Genomic DNA, 14,024 nt, shown 5'->3' with positions numbered 1-14,024 from the left:
TGTGTGCCATTGAGAAGACCAGCGATATTACACATCTGTCATTGTTCCCTGAGTAGTATTGAACAATCATTGAACTTACTTGTTCCTGGAGGGATGGTAAGACATTTATTGTTCATTTCTGGCTTCTTTAGGAAGAGGTGGTATTCCCATTACTCTTTCTGAAGCCCTGTTGGTGATGGAGCTACTAGTGCACTGTTTGGTTGTGAATTATGGGTTCATGATTTGATAACAAAGAAGAGATAGTAAGAAAGTCAAAGTTGCAAGCAGGGTTATATTCTTCCCTTCCTAACATTTAAGGATGAATTTTATTCTTAAGCATCCAATAAAGTTGTGAAGCAAATGCAATACTCAGGCCAGTTTAACCAAGTGTAATGAGTGTGGTACCAAAATAAAACCCATTTCATGAGGCACACACAGGATTGTGCATGATTGTCAATGATTGTGCAAACCCTCAGGTTGTTCAGAGTTGATGTATCTCAACATGCCAAAATAACATATATTCTGAAAGTTCATTTTGTACTCTTGAAAACTGATGAGGTTCGAAAGATTATTTCAGTAGTAAGAACACCCAGTATTTTTAACAATAAGAACTGAGAGCCGTGAGGAAGTCCTGAGCTGTAATTTATGCTGTTTGTTAAATATAAGCTGCAGAGAGTTACTGATTTCAGTTTTATTCAAGCCATCCACCAAACATATTCATAACTGGGGAGTAGAACCACCAAATCCACACAACTGCTACCAACTCCTCACAACTTTTTGACACCTGCTGATACTAAGGAAAGCATGTCAAAATTGTCAAAAATGACTCAAGCCATAGACTTTGTTTCCCTTGCTTAAGCTGCTGCTATAAGTTTCAGTCCCATTCCAGATACGCAAGTAGCAAATATACACTCGCTGGTCATTTTGTCAGGTCCCTCCAGAACCATTGTCTTCACTTAGAAAATAGCCAACTCACTCATTCCATCAACCAACGTGCATGACCATACAATTTCCGACACTGTATTCCATCTGCTACTTCCTTGCCCATTCTCCTAATTTTGTCTTTGTCCTGTAGCCTCTCCACTTTCTCAAAACTACTGCCCCTCCACCTACCTTCATATCGCCTGTAAACTTTGCAATAAAGCTATCAATCATTGACATATAACGTAAAAAGAATCAGTCCCAACACAGACCCCTGTGGAACTCCACTAGCCTTGTGCAGCCAGCCAGAAAAGGCTCCCTTTATTCCTGCTGTTTGCCTCCTGCCAATCAGCCACTGCTTTATCCATGCCAGAAACTTCCCTGCAATAGCAAGTGTCACCTGGTGTGGGTATGGCTCAAGTGCCGAGTGAGAGTCACAGGCTTTAATGCGAACAACATTAAAGGGAAAAGACAACAATAAATGCTAGGCCAAAACAGGGCAGTTAACTAAAACTCTCAAATAGAAAATGAAGCCTATACTGCAGCTGAAAAGAACAACTAAGAATAAAACGAGTACTGCTAGTCTTCAGAGTCAGTTGACTCGACAGTCCAATTTCTCAGGCAAGGCGGGATGCAAACAGGCAGCGAAGCATTGCTGTGTCCAAGTCTTGACAAATACTACGACAGAATGAATGGAGTTAAATACTATCACAATGTAATAATTAGCTGACATGTGCATATTCATGAGTGCAATTGCCATATCTGCTGTGCTGCCAAATCCGTGGTTGTGACAGCAAGAGTTCATAGCTTGTTAAGCAGCCTCGTGTGTGGCACCTAGTCAAAGGCCTTCTGAAAATCCATGTACACAACATCAACTGATTCTCTTTTGTCTATCCTGCTTGTCATTTCTTCAAAGAATTCAAACTGGTTTGTCAGGGAAGATTTTCCTATCACAAAACTATGCTGACTCCTGTCTACTTTATCATGCTCCAAGTACCCCAAGATCCACAAACCTGACTGTAGGGGAGGGGGTCCCGTTACAATATGCACCCAACTGTGCAAGGTTGAGGAATGAATTCTCAGTCTTCTTTCTGTCACCCAGTCTTTCTGTGATTCTCCTTGTCATTCCTAACAATCCTCAATGCTTCTGATATTTACTCGGTGTTCTTCTAAGTGACATTATCTGCATGTGATGTTTTTCAGATACTTCTCCTTGGACAAAGTAATTCACAAAGATTGTTTTATAACCTTCTGACAAACCGAGATTCCAAGCATCCACAGTTACTGCTGTGAAGGCTGACCCTCTGAGTATGCAAACATCCCAACTTCTAACCATGTTTGATGCACTAAGTGACATTATCACTTACACATTATCTTGCATTTGGCTAATTGGGACAAGATGTCTCCTCGTCATTTCATTTTGAAATCCAGACCTCTTAGCAGCCAGTCACCTGCTATGGGCTAGAAGTCTATGCTTTAAACTTTGAACTGTTTTCTATTTGCAACTTATGTGCATTAAGAACTGAAGACTGGGTCTTGTGTACAACTATAAATTGAGTAATGAATACTTTTTAAAAGTTTAACTTTATCACGAACAACTGTGACCCTTTGAAAAAGTCATGCCACTGTGCAAAGAAGCTGAGGTCCGCAATAAGCCCCTCAAGTCTTGGACAGTGAATATCTATCACAGGGGCAGCAAAGAGAGAGCAAGAAAACTATTGAGGGCCAGGTGGAGCAGGGGTGGGAGGGGGATCTCTGTGAAGAGTGGAGATGAGCAGAAACATAAAGGTTTGCCAGTGCTGGACTCTGATAAGTAAAAGAGGATAGAATGGGAACCAGTACAGGAGAAGTGAATGACAATGGGAAATAGAAACAGATAAGGAAGGGGTGGGTGGGGTTTGAGGGGTGGGGACTACAGCTGACCCATGTGTGTAGTGGGTGGGAACCATGAAGGGAAGGAATGAAGATGAGTAAGGTGAGGGAGTGATTGAGAGAAAGGGAACAGGTACAGAAACAGGAGAACTGGAGGAGAATCAGAAGGAGCGAGTGGGGGAGGGGGTCGGAGAATGTAGGAAAGCAACCCAAGGGAAGAAAAGGTTACCTGAAACTCAATTATTCATGCTATTGGGTATAGGCCAACCAGACAGAATAGAAGGTTTTGTTCCTTTGGGATCCTTAGGGTCTCACCCTGGCTCCTGAGCCAATGTGGATAACTCAATTCACCACTACTCTGGACTCATTCTACGATCTATAGACCCACATTCAAGGATGCTCCAACTGAAGTTCTCAGTATTATTGTGATTTGCAGTTTGTCTTCCTTCGCACATTGGTCTTATTCTGGTTGTATAGATGTTTTGTCACAAAATTCTATTGCATTTCTTTTTTTTCCTGCAAATGTCCTCAAGAAAATGCATCTCAAGTTACTATATAGTAACATATATATATATATATATATATATATATATATATATATACACACACACGCACACACACACACACATATATATATATATACACATACTTTGACAATAAATTTATTGCGTACTTTGATCTTTGGTGGTAGAGATGGATGAGGATGTACAGGTCAGTGAGGGAAAGGGAATTGAGATGGTCTGCATCTGTCTGCGAACGCAGAGTGGCCATTGTGGACCAAGCGGAAGAGATCAGACTGTGCTTGGGCTCACTGATATAGAGGATGCCACACTGGGAGCACCCAAATGTAGCAGACAGAAATGATGGATATAGATCGTGTACAAGCAGAAGAGATTTAGTTTAGATTGACGCTATGTTTGGTGCAGGCATTATGGGCTGAAGGGCATGTTCCCCTCCTGCACCATTCCATGCTCTATGTTCTATTGGGTGAGAACAGGTTCTGGCTCAGGTACATGCTTGATGGGTAGCCGTGGATGCAGCCAGGAGGAATGAAGCCTCACTGTTCAAGAGACCCAAGTATCTGAAATCAGGTGCTGTCTGTGTGGAGTTTGCATGTTCTTCCTGACCCCCATGAGTTTCCTCCAGGTGCTCTAGTTTCCTTCCAAACCTATGTAGGTTGGTAGGGTAAATTGTCCCTTATGTATACGTGAATAGCAGAATCTGGGGAGAATTGATGAGAAGGAGGGGCAAATAAAATAAGATTACTATAGAATCAGTGTAAATGGCCAGTATAGACTCTATGGGCTGAAGAGCCTGTTTTCATGCTGTATCTCTTCATGTCTATACAGCTAATCAATGCTTTATTGATAAAATTTGCTGCTAATGATCATATTAAGGCTCCCATGCAAAAGAAATTGGACAATCAGCATAATACTGTCAAAAAAGAGTTGATGAAAAGGAAAAAAATGTTTATAAGTCTTTAATTAACTTTTGATATTCATATAATTGTGGTGTAATTTCCTATACTGCTGTAGCAGTCTGTCCACCCTCTCCAAACAGTGCCTGTCAAGCCAAAGGTCAAAATTCCATTTGCTGTTAATTTAAGGTTTCAGTGCCACATTTGTCATGATGATCTTGGGAACGCCAGGCTAAATTCATTCATTCTCTGCAAATCAACTGTTGTTAATCGCAGGTTATTGGCCTTTGTAGTGGAAGCCATCAACCTGCTTAATTGCTATTAAATAAAGTCAGAACATAAAACTGAAAGACAAAATGTACGGTCTAGTATATCATTAAAACTGTGCAAACTGGAGGATGTTTTGAAACAGCGTAAACAGTTATTAACTTTATAACGCGGAACACTTTGATATAATTTCTCTTCATATTAGCAGAGATATTTGAGGAGCTTTAAAACATCACAGCAACTCTTTCTGTCCATATGTATGTCTGTACTCACTCAAAGGGGATCTCTTTTCTTTATACGGTGACTGGCTGATTATTGGAAAATGCAGCCAGAGGAACACACACACACACACACACAATGCTGGAGGAAGTCAGGCAGCATATGTGGTGAGGAATAAGCAGCCAATGCTGCCTGACCTGCTGAATTCCTCCAGCATTTTGTGTGTGTTACTCTTGATTTTCAGCATTCGAGGAATGTCTTGTGTTTATGAGCTGCCAGAAGAGGCGGTGGAGCCAGATATAATAACTATGCATAAGAAGTATTGAAACATACACTCGGTGGCCACCTGATTAGGTACCTGCAACACCCCTCCCTCTCCCCCCGTCAGCTTGAACCAGTCTGGCCATTCTCCTCTGATCTCTCTGATTAACAAGGCATTTTCGCCCACAGAACTGCCACTTACTGGATGCTTTTGTTTCCCAAGCAATTCTCAGTAAACTCTAGAGATTGTTGTACATGAAAATCCCAGGGGATCAACTTCTGACGTACTCAAACCAGCCAGTCTGGCAACAACAATTACTCCGTAGACAAATCTACTTAGATCACATCCTGACGTTAGAGCTGAACAACAACTGAACCTCTTGACCTTGTCTGCATGCTTTTATGAGTTGAGTTGCTGCCACATGATTGGCTGATTAGAAGCTTGCATTGGTGTATAAGCATATCTAATAAAGTGGCAACTGAGTGTATATTTAAAATAGGGAAAGCATAGAAGGATACAGCTCTAAATCAGGCAAATGGGACTGGTGTAGATGGGCATGGATGTGATGGGTTAAAGGACCTGTTTCAATGTACGACTCAACCTGAAATGCATACGGGAGTCTGGATTAAATTTTACAAATGGCATGTAAGATTACTCCGGGATTGGGAAATACATCAGTGAATGGGAAGTGGAATCCTAAGGCCATCACTTCTTGTGAGTCAGGAGGTGAGAAGGCTGCTGAGTGTGGTTTCATCCCCTCTTTCAAATATTGCTGACATCCCCTTACCCTAATTCCAATGTATTCGCTCCTTTCACAGAGACCAATTCATGGTTTATTACCACTAATATACAGAATGCCGTGATATCTACTGTTCTGCCGCAGCAAGATATAAAATTACTCTAAGTTACAACATAGTGTGAAAGAGGAATACTGTGACAGTGTTCGTGAGCTCATGGACCATTCACAAATCCGACAAAGTAGGTGAAGAAGCTGTTCCTTAAATGTTGAGTGTGGGTCCTGTACCTTCTCCCTGATGTAGTAATGAGAAAAAGGCGTATCCCAGGTGGTGAGGGTCCTTAATGATTGATCCCTGCTTCATGAAGCGCTGCCTTACGAAAATGTCCTCGATTGTAGGAAGGGTTGTGTCTGTGATGGAACGGGCCGAGTCGACAATCCTTTGTAACCTCCTTCAGTCCTGCACATTGGAGCTTAATTACCAGGCAGTGGTCCAACCAATCAGAATGCTGCAGAAGTTTGCCAGAGTTTTTTTGGTGACAGACAAAATCTCCTCGAGCTCCTAATGAAGTATAGCCACAGGTGTGCATTCTTTGTGATGTATTAATGTGCTGAGCCCCAGATTGATCCTCTGAGATGTTCACTTAGATTAGATTAGATTATGAGGACACGCAGTCCTCTCTTATTGTCAGTTAGTAATGCATGCATTAAGAAATGATACAATGTTCCTCCAGTACGATATCACAGAAACACAAGACAAACCAAGACTGAAAAACTGACAAAAACAACATAATTATAACATATAGTTACAACAGTGCAAAGCAATACTGTAATTTGATAAAGAACAGACCATGGGCACGGTAAAAAAAAAGGCCACAAAGTCTCTCGAAAGTCCCATCATCTCATGCAGATGGTAGAAGGAAGAAAAACTCTCCCTGCCATGAACCTCCAGTGCCGTAAACTTGCCGATGCAGCACCCTGGAAGCACCTGACCACAGCCGACTCTTGAGTCGGTCTGAAAACTTCGAGCCTCGGACCAGCCCTCCGACACCGAGCACCGAGCACCATCTCTGCCAAGCGCTTCGACACCGGCCCCGGCCGCCAAGCAAGAGGCAAAGCCAAGGATTTGGGGCCTTCCCCTCCGGAGATTCTCGATCGCACAGTAGCAGCGGCAGCGAAGCGGGCATTTCAGAAATTTCTCCAGATGTTCCTCCGTGCTTCTCACATCTCTCTCCATCGAATCAGGATTGTGCATGGTAGTACCTACCTAACAAATATCGATATCATTTCGGAGCGGCTGCACGCACTGCATCGCACCGCCATCTTCTCCTCCCCTCTATTTTAAGAGATGCACCATGGTAACAGACCCTTCCAGCCCAATGAGCCAGTGCTATACAATTCCATCCACACGAACAATTAACTTACATCTTTGGAGTATGGGAAGAAAGCAGAGCATCTGAATGAAAACCACGTAGTCACGGGGAGATCGTACAAACCCCTTACAGGCAGAGGCCGGAATTGAACTTGGGACACTGGAGCTGTAATAGCGTTACACTAACCGCTTCATTACCATGCTGCCCCAGGAACTTAAAGCAACTCTCCCTTTCCTCCAATGACCCCTCAGTGAGGACTGGTATGTGGTGTACCGACACGCCCCCCCCCCCTTTCCTGAAGACCACAATCAATTGCTTTTTTTGCTAACACTGAGTTCAGAGTTGCAACACCACTCAACCAGCCGACCTAACTCTCTCCTGTACAACACCACAATATCATCTGAGATTCTGCCATCAACTGTAGAGACAAGGTAAGTTTAGAGATTGTTTCCTTTCTCAATTGTCAAGTGATATCCTGCGAATGTGATCATATGCAGCTGGTTTATCCTTCCTTTTATCTGGTGGACTGTCAATATGGCAAACTATTGGGCAGAAAATAGAACAAATGAGATACTGCCAATGGGATAATCCAGAATCCTACTCCTGGATCCTTGCCAGGAACTTGTCTATTTTACTTCCTTTCTTGGTACCTGGCCATTAACTCACGTTTAAAAATAATTAATCTCATGTTTACCCTTGTAAGAAGAATGAGAAAGCATTAAAACAATAGTTTGACAGTTTCTCTTTTTTTTGCAATGCAAACAAAATACTTGTATAACCCTCCCACTGGGGCTCGTAAACAAACTTGGCTCATTAGCTAACTCTACTAACAGCCAGGTGACTCAGCGGAGAGAAGACCACCTGTCATAATCAATATACGAAAAGGGTTGATATGATTTGGGGTTCAACCAAACAGGAATGTCAGGATGTTTTTATTAAGGAACATTAATCATAGCAAATGCTGTGTAAATACTGCTTGCACACAATTATCAGTCACTAAGAAATGACAAATCGTACACCAGCATAAAATTATAAAGAAAGTATATTTACCAATTTTCAACTCTATCAAACATTTAACAGGAAAAGCAAAAAAAGAGAAAAGGGTCCATTACAGGTAAACTAGTCCAATGTGCACATAAATGTTGGAGCTCATTTTGGAGGTGTTGGGTGTATCATTGTACTCACTCCTTGAACTCACATTCTGTGTAAAAGACACAAGCCGCAGTTTGAAATTCCCTCAAAGACCATCTCAAACAAACTGGTTAATTCAGGTGTTTTGGCACTTCCTTCTTGGAACCATTCGTCTGCGCAAGCCACTTCTTACAATGGGGCCTGTCCCTCAAGCAGATTATGTAGTATCTTCCCTTGTGACCAGCTCCACAGCTCTGCCAAAAGACCCCAATCAGACTACTGTCCTTTAGAAATCTAATCCCACCCAGCCCTCTCAAATCTGTGCAGAAAAATGACAACACATAGCAAGGCAATCCTGATTGGCTGACACAACATTCATAAGTTGGACAACATGGCTCCTTATCATTAGCCAAAGCCAATATATTCTTACTAGCAGGACACATTGCTTTTACAGAAAACTATTAAAATAAAAATACTTCACAGCATCGCAGTAAAAATCTTACCCAGGGCATTACACCTAAAAATGTATCTCAAAGGTTAAAAGGTTCACTTATTATCAAAGCAGGTATCCATATATAACTCTGAAATTTGTCTTCTCCGGATAGTCACGAAACAAAGAAAGAACATGAAGGTCACTAGGAGAGAGACATCAAACGCATCCCCTACGCACAAAAAAAAACACATCCTAATCATCAACCGCAAAAAAACCCTTCCCTTTTCACAAAATAGAACAGGAATATGACCCCTCAAAAGACAACACCCCTCCCGCACAAAAATAACTAACAGAACACTCTCCCCTCACTCAACAAACTGAAAAAGGAACTGGCGATAAAAAAGAGTATAGAAACCGTAAATCGGAAGAAGTCCACAGACCATAAACACAATCCATAAATGCAGAACCACGATACCATCCTCTGATATCACCGACATTCCTGAAAGGTGAGAGACATCACACGAGGCAGAGAGGCCTTCCTACCTACCAAAGTGGCCACAGAGTGATAGGCTGCTCACAGATTCCTAATCTGGCAGCGATCAAAACTAAGGCAATTGGTGCTGAACTCCCGCTCACCTTCCACATTTGCCTCGATGTCTCAGTCTTCCTTGACACTTTAATTGGTGATTAATTGACACTTTAATCGGTGAAGTGGAGTCAAACATCAATACAATTAAATCTTTTGTCTCTGCTGTGATCTTTTTACTAACTGCTCAGATTTATGAGGCTAGAAAATCAAGAAACCATAAGATCCTAAGATATAGGAGCAACATTGAGTCATTCAGCTCATGAGTCTGTGGTGCCATTTGACTTATTTTCCCTCATGCCCATTCTCCTTCTTTCTCTCCATAACCTTTGACACCCTTAATAATTAAGTACGTATCAACCTCCTCTTTAAATATACCCAATGGCTTGGCCTCCACTGCTGTCTGCGGCAATTAATTCAACAGATTCACCACCCTCTGGTTAAAGTAGTTCCTCCTCAGCTTCATTCTCAAAGGATGTCTTTTATTCTGAGACCATGTCCTCTGGTCATAGGCTCTTCCACTATTGGAAACACCTTCCGCACAACCACACTATCTAGGTCCTTCAATATTGGGCAGGTTTCAGTATGACCCCCCTCATTCTCACTGTCCCGTGAGTATAGACCTAGAGTCATCAAACATTAACCCTTTCATTCATGAGATCATTCAGCATAAACCGCCTCTGACTACTCCAGAGTCATCAAACTGGAGAAGAAACATTCAAGCTGGCACAATGATCCTTGAGAATCTTTACCAGAATGATGCTGAATTGCATTGAGAAGGAGCACAACACACTGCTTCTCCTGCTAACTACCAGCCCTGTGAAGCAACTCCTGTGCTTCTACCGTAGAGTCCACAGGTTTACATTGGTTTCATAATTGGAACAGCAGTAAATAGTCCTCAACGCAGAAGGGCTTTCTAAAGGGGAAGAAAACTCTGTGCTTCTGTGTGAACTATAGCTTTTGATATCTCAAATGAACATGCAAGTTTAACTTCAATGTTTCACCTCACTGGTGGATGTCCCTGATCATAGAAAGTAATTTTCCACTATCTGCATAGAGCGTAGAACATAGAAGAGTACAACACAGTACAGGCCTTCAATCCACGGTGTTGTTCTGACCTTTTAACCTACACTAAGATTAATGTAACTCTTCTTTCACATATCCCACTCTATTTTTCATTCATCCATTTGCCTATCAACAAGTCTTTTAAATGTCTGTAATGTAACAGTCTCTCCTACAATCCCTGGCAGCATATCCCACTCACCCATGTCTCTGTGTGTGAAAAAAATACCTCTGACATTCTATCCTACACTTTCCTCCACTGACCATAAAATTCTTCTCCCTTGTCTTAGTCATTTCCTCCCTGGGAAAAAGTCTCTGGCTGTTCACTCTATTTATGCCTCTCACCATCTACTACACCTCTATCAAGTCACTGCTCATCTTGCTTTGCTACAAAATCTCTGGCTGTTCATTCTACCTTTGCCTCTTTTCATCTTGTTCACCTCTATCAAGTCACCGTACGTCTAGCTTCACTCCAAAGAGAGAAGCCCTAGATTGCTCAAACTATCCTCATAAGATGCTCTCCAATCCAGGTAGCATCCTGGTAAATCTCCTCTGCAACTTGCACATCCTTCCTATATTGAGAAGATCAGAACTGAACACAATATACCAACCGTGGTCTACCTAGAGTTTTATAAAGCTGCAACATTACCTCGTTACTCTTGAACCCAATTCCCCAAATAATGAAGGCCATCAGATGTCCTATCATATCCTATAATTTTATTTAAAAACTCAATAAATGCTAGTTTCTAAACTAGTATTAAATCAGCGCAATTTGCTCTCAGTTTTAAACCATTTAATCCTTGTGTCATCCAATCACAAACAAGAGAAAATCTGCAGATGCTGAAAGTCCAAGCAACACACACAGAATGCTGGAGGAACACAGCAGGCCAGGCAGCAGCTCTGGAAAAGAGTACAGTAAATGCTTCAGGCCAAGAACCTTCAGTAGGACTAGCTTGAAATGTCAACTGTACTCGTTTCCATAGATGCAGCCTGGCCTGCTGAGTTCCTCCAGCATTTTCTTTGTGTTGCTTAGTCCTTGTGTCAATTGTAAATAAGACATGCTCTTTCTTCCTCAGCATTAATCAACTACTTTCTGAAATTCCATAGGAACTGCTAAGAATATGCCATCATATGGTTTCCTCACAGAAAGTAATGTTTGATGCTTATAGAATGCAACAGGAATGGAAAAGGAAATCACTTCCCAACTTATATTTGCTAGTCTTGATTAAAAAAAGAGATAAAATTCACATTGTTCACTTTTTAATATAATAACAGCAGATCCATTTTTTTTATCAACAATGGTGACGGTCACTCCTGGCTCTCGATATGAAGGTTCAAATCTTACCCCAGAGAACCCAAATGATCCAGTGCAGTATTGATAAATCATTAGGGCTGCCATCTTTTTGGTGAAACACTGAACCTGTACTGAGCAGCTTGAAGTAGGTGATCCCACTTTACCTCAATGCAGAATATTTAAGTAATTAATTCATTATTTTAGCAATTCAGCGTGGAGTAGGCCCTTCCGGCCCTTCAAGTCACACCGCCCCAGCAACCCCACAACTCTGATTAACCCTAACCTAATCATAGGACAATTTACAATAACCAATTAACCAAGCCAGTTCATCTTTGGACTGTGGGAGAAAACTGGAATACCTGGGTAAAATCCACTCAATCCATGGGGAGGACATACAAACTCTTTGCAGAGGATGCTGGGGTTGAAATCTGAACACTGAACTCCAACACCCGAGCTCTAATAGCATCATGCTAACCGTTACGCTACCATGGCGCCTGCAGTTCTAGTCGTTATTTTGCCAGCATTAAGACACAGGATCTGGACAATTGATATTGTTTACCTGCACTTCTCCTTTCCATAGCTTTTATACTTGATTCTCATTGTTTTACTTTATTCTAGATCAATGCACTGTGTAATGATTTGATCTGTATGAACAGTATGAAAGACAAGCTTTTCACTAGATCTTGGTACCTGTGACAATAATAAACCAATATCCATTCTAATTAAGGGATCTTGCCATATGCCAATCTCTTGCTGCATTTCTGGCAGAAACAGAGCTCTGACTACAATTCAAAAGACTTTCCTCACTGTATTGTGCTTCGAGACAATCTAGGTTCATGAAAAGTGCTATGAAACTGTGGGTTGTCATCTTCTTCCTCTACCATACAGGGTCATCCTCATGTAATATACATCTGCCTTATGGACACCTATACAGATAAGCAAGCTCCCATAATATTATTAAATCCAAGAATGTGACATACATACATTTGTTCTTATTATCACGGAACTAGTTTCCTTTCTCCCTCTCTACTTATTGTAATTTTTCTTTCCTATCCGTATTATGTGCATTTGACACCATTCATTAGGATACTAAGGAGGTAAGGCTACCATATCCAGTGAGTTTTGTGTATTTTCCAATTTACAGACAAAATCAACCTATGGATATTTGTAAAACAGAATCAGTTGCTTCCCAGGATGATCTGTAGTTAAGGGGCAGTATGGTAGCATCATGGTTGGCGTAACGCTATTAAAAAGCGAGCTGTAAGACAGGGGTTGAATCTCAGCTGCTGTCTGTAAGGAGTTTGTACGTTTACCCCGTGATCGTGTGGGTTTCCTCCTGGTGCGTCAGGCTCCTCCCGCAAGCCAAAGGCAGATGGTTAGAGTTTGTGAGTTGCGGGCATGCTATGTTGGAACGATAAGTGTGGTGGCTCTTTTGGGCTTCGCTCCTTTGATTTGACAATACCAATATATTTTACTGCATGTTTCGATCTCCATCAATAAAGCTCAGCTTTAAAACCCTTAAAACTGGATCCATTGTAATCAATGAGACAGTAAATGCTGTGGTGGACCTGACCCACTGGTAACACAAGATCCACAACGTGTCGCTTGTTTGAGCTGCGGCAACAAAATTGTGAACTGAAATGAGGTGTCTGCCCTTAATATCAAGGCAAATAATTATTATTATTCATTCGCATTGAAAAACCAGCTGGCATTTAGTAAGATTTGATTTTGTCCAGTCTGATATTTAAAAACATGTTTCTTACTCCCCTCCACCTACCCTCACACGCATCTTCCTGAGAGGATTGAAATCAGGATGAAACTAATTAGACTGATTGAATTCATTTCTTTTGCCAAGCCTTTTGAATGGGGGTTATTTGCTTGAGTGATTCCTGATTTCTACTAGCCCTGTCATTAAGTGTGCACTGTCCTGCTGGGTTCTCATTGGGGCCACACACGTGTCCTGTGATTGATACCTAATCACATCTATTGTGTACGCAAAATTGATGGTTAAGTGCTGAAATCTGAGTTTGACGCAGGTGTAAATCCTACCTCCCTTCCACCCCATGGAGACGACCTCTTCACTGACCTACCAATCAGTGGAAGCAGCAGGAGGTTGGAGAAATGAATTATTACATTGTCTAGTGGTAAAGGTTCAATAACGTATAAAACTTCCTTTCCCTCAGCGGCTCTTCCTCATTCACCACACCCTCAAAAGTAACTATCACTATTAATGCCCATGGAATCAAATTAAGTCTTCTTTATTGACCCGTTCACAGGTACAGTGAGGTACTGGTATAATAAAAAAAATGCCTGCAGCAGTTCCACAAGCACGTAGATTCAGACAACTCTCGGAACGTGAATTATATATGAGTTACACAAACCGTGAAGAAAAAACTGACTCTACAAAACAAGACAGTGCAAAAGGATAGTAGTTTCCGTTGCTGACGTAGGTTAGGGTTTTGCAGGTAAGTA

This window comes from Mobula birostris, chromosome 30 (assembly GCF_030028105.1).
Source record: "Mobula birostris isolate sMobBir1 chromosome 30, sMobBir1.hap1, whole genome shotgun sequence".
NCBI classification, from domain to species: Eukaryota; Metazoa; Chordata; class Chondrichthyes; order Myliobatiformes; family Myliobatidae; genus Mobula; species Mobula birostris.
This window is presented reverse-complemented; position numbering follows the sequence as displayed.